Source organism: Idiotropiscis lumnitzeri, unplaced genomic scaffold (assembly GCF_059441095.1).
Source record: "Idiotropiscis lumnitzeri isolate Australia: NSW breed Sydney's pygmy pipehorse unplaced genomic scaffold, RoL_Ilum_1.0 HiC_scaffold_33, whole genome shotgun sequence".
In the NCBI taxonomy this organism is placed as follows: domain Eukaryota; kingdom Metazoa; phylum Chordata; class Actinopteri; order Syngnathiformes; family Syngnathidae; genus Idiotropiscis; species Idiotropiscis lumnitzeri.
The window spans coordinates 662,162-669,005 of NW_028283571.1; positions in this window are offsets into that span (position 1 = coordinate 662,162).

Here is a 6,844-nt window from a genome sequence, read left to right on the forward strand (position 1 = left end):
CAAGAGAGCATTACCAGGTGCCAGGATGGCGGAGCGGTCTAAGGCGTTGCGTTCAGGTCGCAGTCTCCCCAGGAGGCGTGGGTTCGAATCCCACCTCAGACAGTGCCCATTGAAAGTACCAAGCAAGAACAAAGCAAACACAGTCAAGAGAGCATTACCAGTTGCCAGGATGGCGGAGCGCTCTAAGGCGTTGCGTTCAGGTCGCAGTCTCCCCAGGAGGCGTGGGTTCGAATCCCACCTCAGACAGTGCCCATTGAAACTACCAAGCAAGAACAAAGCAAACACAGTCAAGAGAGCATTACCAGTTGCCAGGATGGCGGAGCGGTCTAAGGCGTTGCGTTCAGGTCGCAGTCTCCCCAGGAGGCGTGGGTTCGAATCCCACCTCAGACAGTGCCCATTGAAACTACCAAGCAAGAACAAAGCAAACACAGTCAAGAGAGCATTACCAGTTGCCAGGATGGCGGAGCGGTCTAAGGTGTTGAGTTCAGGTCGCAGTCTCCCCAGGAGGCGTGGGTTCGAATCCCACCTCAGACAGAGCCCATTGAAAGTACCAAGCCAGAACAAAGCAAACACATTCAAGAGAGCATTACCAGGTGCCAGGATGGCGGAGCGGTCTAAGGCGTTGCGTTCAGGTCGCAGTCTCCCCAGGAGGCGTGGGTTCGAATCCCACCTCAGACAGAGCCCATTGAAAGTACCAAGCAAGAACAAAGCAAACACATTCAAGAGAGCATTACCAGGTGCCAGGATGGCGGAGCGGTCTAAGGCGTTGCGTTCAGGTCGCAGTCACCCCAGGAGGCGTGGGTTCGAATCCCACCTCAGACAGTGCCCATTGAAAGTACCAAGCAAGAACAAAGCAAACACAGTCAAGAGAGCATTACCAGTTGCCAGGATGGCGGAGCGGTCTAAGGCGTTGCGTTCAGTTCGCAGTCTCCCCAGGAGGCGTGGGTTCGAATCCCACCTCAGACAGTGCCCATTGAAACTACCAAGCAAGAACAAAGCAAACACAGTCAAGAGAGCATTACCAGTTGCCAGGATGGCAGAGCAGTCTAAGGCGTTGCGTTCAGGTCGCAGTCTCCCCAGGAGGCGTGGGTTCGAATCCCACCTCAGACAGTGCCCATTGAAACTACCAAGCAAGAACAAAGCAAACACAGTCAAGAGAGCATTACCAGTTGCCAGGATGGCGGAGCGGTCTAAGGTGTTGAGTTCAGGTCGCAGTCTCCCCAGGAGGCGTGGGTTCGAATCCCACCTCAGACTGAGCCCATTGAAAGTACCAAGCCAGAACAAAGCAAACACATTCAAGAGAGCATTACCAGGTGCCAGGATGGCGGAGCGGTCTAAGGCGTTGCGTTCAGGTCGCAGTCTCCCCAGGAGGCGTGGGTTCGAATCCCACCTCAGACAGAGCCCATTGAAAGTACCAAGCAAGAACAAAGCAAACACATTCAAGAGAGCATTACCAGGTGCCAGGATGGCGGAGCGGTCTAAGGCGTTGCGTTCAGGTCGCAGTCACCCCAGGAGGCGTGGGTTCGAATCCCACCTCAGACAGTGCCCATTGAAAGTACCAAGCAAGAACAAAGCAAACACAGTCAAGAGAGCATTACCAGTTGCCAGGATGGCGGAGCGGTCTAAGGCGTTGCGTTCAGGTCGCAGTCTCCCCAGGAGGCGTGGGTTCGAATCCCACCTCAGACAGTGCCCATTGAAACTACCAAGCAAGAACAAAGCAAACACAGTCAAGAGAGCATTACCAGTTGCCAGGATGGCAGAGCGGTCTAAGTCGTTGCGTTCAGGTCGCAGTCTCCCCAGGAGGCGTGGGTTCGAATCCCACCTCAGACAGTGCCCATTGAAACTACCAAGCAAGAACAAAGCAAACACAGTCAAGAGAGCATTACCAGTTGCCAGGATGGCGGAGCGGTCTAAGGCGTTGCGTTCAGGTCGCAGTCTCCCCAGGAGGCGTGGGTTCGAATCCCACCTCAGACAGAGCCCATTGAAAGTACCAAGCAAGAACAAAGCAAACACATTCAAGAGAGCATTACCAAGTGCCAGGATGGCGGAGCGGTCTAAGGCGTTGCGTTCAGGTTGCAGTCCCCCCAGGAGGCGTGGGTTCGAATCCCACCTCAGACAGAGCCCATTGAAAGTACCAAGCAATAACAAAGGAAACACGGTCAAGAGAGCATGACCAGTTGCCAGGATGGCGAAGCGGTGTAAGGCGTTGCGTTCAGGTCGCAGTCTCCCCAGGAGGCGTGGGTTCGAATCCCACCTCAGATAGAGCCCATTGAAAGTACCAAGCAAGAACATAGGAAACACAGTAAAGAGAGCATTACCAGGTGCCAGGATGGCGGAGCGGTCTAAGGCGTTGCGTTCAGGTCGCAGTCTCCCCAGGAGGCGTGGGTTCGAATCCCGTCTCAGACAGAGCCCATTGAAAGTACCAAGCAAGAACAAAGCAAACACATTCAAGAGAGCATTACCAGTTGCCAGGATGGCGGAGCGGTCTAAGGCGTTGCGTTCAGGTCGCAGTCTCCCCAGGAGGTGTGGGTTCGAATCCCACCTCAGACAGAGCCCATTGAAAGTACCAAGCAAGAACAAAGCAAACACATTCAAGAGAGCATTACCAGTTGCCAGGATGGCGGAGCGGTCTGAGGCGTTACTTTCAGGTCGCAGTCTCCCCAGGAGTTGTGGGTTCGAATCCCACCTCAGACAGAGCCCATTGAAAGTACCAAGCAAGAACAAAGCAAACACATTCAAGAGAGCATTACCAGGTGCCAGGATGGCGGAGCGGTCTTAAGCGTTGCGTTCAGGTCGCAGTCTCACCAGGTGGCGTGGGTTCTAATCCCACCTCAGACAGAGCCCATTGAAAGTACCAAGCAAGAACAAAGCAAACACATTCAAGAGAGCATTACCAGTTGCCAGGATGGCGGAGCGGTCTAAGGCGTTGCTTTCAGGTCGCAGTCTCCCCAGGAGGTGTGGGTTCGAATCCCACCTCAGACAGAGCCCATTGAAAGTACCAAGCAAGAACAAAGCAAACACATTCAAGAGAGCATTACCAGGTGCCTGGATGGCGGAGCGGTCTAAGGCGTTGCGTTCAGGTCGCAGTCTCCCCAGGAGGCGTGGGTTCGAATCCCACCTCAGACAGAGCCCATTGAAAGTACCAAGCAGGAACAAAGCAAACACATTCAAGAGAGCATTACCAGGTGCCAGGATGGCGGAGCGGTCTAAGGCGTTGCGTTCAGGTCGCAGTCTCCACAGGAGGCGTGGGTTCGAATCCCACCTCAGACAGAGCCCATTGAAAGTACCAAGCAAGAACAAAGCAAACACATTCAAGAGAGCATTACCAGTTGCCAGGATGGCGGAGCGCTCTAAGGCGTTGCGTTCAGGTCGCAGTCTCCCCAGGAGGCGTGGGTTCGAATCCCACCTCAGACAGTGCCCATTGAAACTACCAAGCAAGAACAAAGCAAACACAGTCAAGAGAGCATTACCAGTTGCCAGGATGGCAGAGCGGTCTAAGTCGTTGCGTTCAGGTCGCAGTCTCCCCAGGAGGCGTGGGTTCGAATCCCACCTCAGACAGTGCCCATTGAAACTACCAAGCAAGAACAAAGCAAACACAGTCAAGAGAGCATTACCAGTTGCCAGGATGGCGGAGCGGTCTAAGGCGTTGCGTTCAGGTCGCAGTCTCCCCAGGAGGCGTGGGTTCGAATCCCACCTCAGACAGAGCCCATTGAAAGTACCAAGCAAGAACAAAGCAAACACATTCAAGAGAGCATTACCAAGTGCCAGGATGGCGGAGCGGTCTAAGGCGTTGCGTTCAGGTCGCAGTCCCCCCAGGAGGCGTGGGTTCGAATCCCACCTCAGACAGAGCCCATTGAAAGTACCAAGCAATAACAAAGGAAACACGGTCAAGAGGGCATTACCAGTTGCCAGGATGGCGAAGCGGTGTAAGGCGTTGCGTTCAGGTCGCAGTCTCCCCAGGAGGCGTGGGTTCGAATCCCACCTCAGATAGAGCCCATTGAAAGTACCAAGCAAGAACATAGGAAACACAGTAAAGAGAGCATTACCAGGTGCCAGGATGGCGGAGCTGTCTAAGGCGTTGCGTTCAGGTCGCAGTCTCCCCAGGAGGCGTGGGTGCGAATCCCACCTCAGACAGAGCCCATTGAAAGTACCAAGCAAGAACAAAGCAAACACATTCAAGAGAGCATTACCAGGTGCCAGGATGGCGGAGCGGTCTAAGGCGTTGCGTTCAGGTCGCAGTCTCCCCAGGAGGCGTGGGTTCGAATCCCACCTCAGACAGTGCCCATTGAAAGTACCAAGCAAGAACAAAGCAAACACAGTCAAGAGAGCATTACCAGTTGCCAGGATGGCGGAGCGCTCTAAGGCGTTGCGTTCAGGTCGCAGTCTCCCCAGGAGGCGTGGGTTCGAATCCCACCTCAGACAGTGCCCATTGAAACTACCAAGCAAGAACAAAGCAAACACAGTCAAGAGAGCATTACCAGTTGCCAGGATGGCGGAGCGGTCTAAGGCGTTGCGTTCAGGTCGCAGTCTCCCCAGGAGGCGTGGGTTCGAATCCCACCTCAGACAGTGCCCATTGAAACTACCAAGCAAGAACAAAGCAAACACAGTCAAGAGAGCATTACCAGTTGCCAGGATGGCGGAGCGGTCTAAGGTGTTGAGTTCAGGTCGCAGTCTCCCCAGGAGGCGTGGGTTCGAATCCCACCTCAGACAGAGCCCATTGAAAGTACCAAGCCAGAACAAAGCAAACACATTCAAGAGAGCATTACCAGGTGCCAGGATGGCGGAGCGGTCTAAGGCGTTGCGTTCAGGTCGCAGTCTCCCCAGGAGGCGTGGGTTCGAATCCCACCTCAGACAGAGCCCATTGAAAGTACCAAGCAAGAACAAAGCAAACACATTCAAGAGAGCATTACCAGGTGCCAGGATGGCGGAGCGGTCTAAGGCGTTGCGTTCAGGTCGCAGTCACCCCAGGAGGCGTGGGTTCGAATCCCACCTCAGACAGTGCCCATTGAAAGTACCAAGCAAGAACAAAGCAAACACAGTCAAGAGAGCATTACCAGTTGCCAGGATGGCGGAGCGGTCTAAGGCGTTGCGTTCAGTTCGCAGTCTCCCCAGGAGGCGTGGGTTCGAATCCCACCTCAGACAGTGCCCATTGAAACTACCAAGCAAGAACAAAGCAAACACAGTCAAGAGAGCATTACCAGTTGCCAGGATGGCAGAGCAGTCTAAGGCGTTGCGTTCAGGTCGCAGTCTCCCCAGGAGGCGTGGGTTCGAATCCCACCTCAGACAGTGCCCATTGAAACTACCAAGCAAGAACAAAGCAAACACAGTCAAGAGAGCATTACCAGTTGCCAGGATGGCGGAGCGGTCTAAGGTGTTGAGTTCAGGTCGCAGTCTCCCCAGGAGGCGTGGGTTCGAATCCCACCTCAGACAGAGCCCATTGAAAGTACCAAGCCAGAACAAAGCAAACACATTCAAGAGAGCATTACCAGGTGCCAGGATGGCGGAGCGGTCTAAGGCGTTGCGTTCAGGTCGCAGTCTCCCCAGGAGGCGTGGGTTCGAATCCCACCTCAGACAGAGCCCATTGAAAGTACCAAGCAAGAACAAAGCAAACACATTCAAGAGAGCATTACCAGGTGCCAGGATGGCGGAGCGGTCTAAGGCGTTGCGTTCAGGTCGCAGTCACCCCAGGAGGCGTGGGTTCGAATCCCACCTCAGACAGTGCCCATTGAAAGTACCAAGCAAGAACAAAGCAAACACAGTCAAGAGAGCATTACCAGTTGCCAGGATGGCGGAGCGGTCTAAGGCGTTGCGTTCAGGTCGCAGTCTCCCCAGGAGGCGTGGGTTCGAATCCCACCTCAGACAGTGCCCATTGAAACTACCAAGCAAGAACAAAGCAAACACAGTCAAGAGAGCATTACCAGTTGCCAGGATGGCAGAGCGGTCTAAGTCGTTGCGTTCAGGTCGCAGTCTCCCCAGGAGGCGTGGGTTCGAATCCCACCTCAGACAGTGCCCATTGAAACTACCAAGCAAGAACAAAGCAAACACAGTCAAGAGAGCATTACCAGTTGCCAGGATGGCGGAGCGGTCTAAGGCGTTGCGTTCAGGTCGCAGTCTCCCCAGGAGGCGTGGGTTCGAATCCCACCTCGGACAGAGCCCATTGAAAGTACCAAGCAAGAACAAAGCAAACACATTCAAGAGAGCATTACCAAGTGCCAGGATGGCGGAGCGGTCTAAGGCGTTGCGTTCAGGTCGCAGTCTCCCCAGGAGGCGTGGTTTCGAATCCCACCTCAGACAGTGCCCATTGAAACTACCAAGCAAGAACAAAGCAAACACAGTCAAGAGAGCATTACCAGTTGCCAGGATGGCGGAGCGGTCTAAGGCGTTGCGTTCAGGTCGCAGTCTCCCCAGGAGGCGTGGGTTCGAATCCCACCTCAGACAGAGCCCATTGAAAGTACCAAGCAAGAACAAAGCAAACACATTCAAGAGAGCATTACCAAGTGCCAGGATGGCGGAGCGGTCTAAGGCGTTGCGTTCAGGTCGCAGTCTCCCCAGGAGGCGTGGGTTCGAATCCCACCTCAGACAGAGCCCATTGAAAGTACCAAGCAAGAACAAAGCAAACACATTCAAGAGAGCATTACCAGGTGCCAGGATGGCGGAGCGGTCTAAGGCGTTGCGTTCAGGTCGCAGTCACCCCAGGAGGCGTGGGTTCGAATCCCACCTCAGACAGTGCCCATTGAAAGTACCAAGCAAGAACAAAGCAAACACAGTCAAGAGAGCATTACCAGTTGCCAGGATGGCGGAGCGGTCTAAGGCGTTGCGTTCAGGTCGCAGTCTCCCCAGGAGG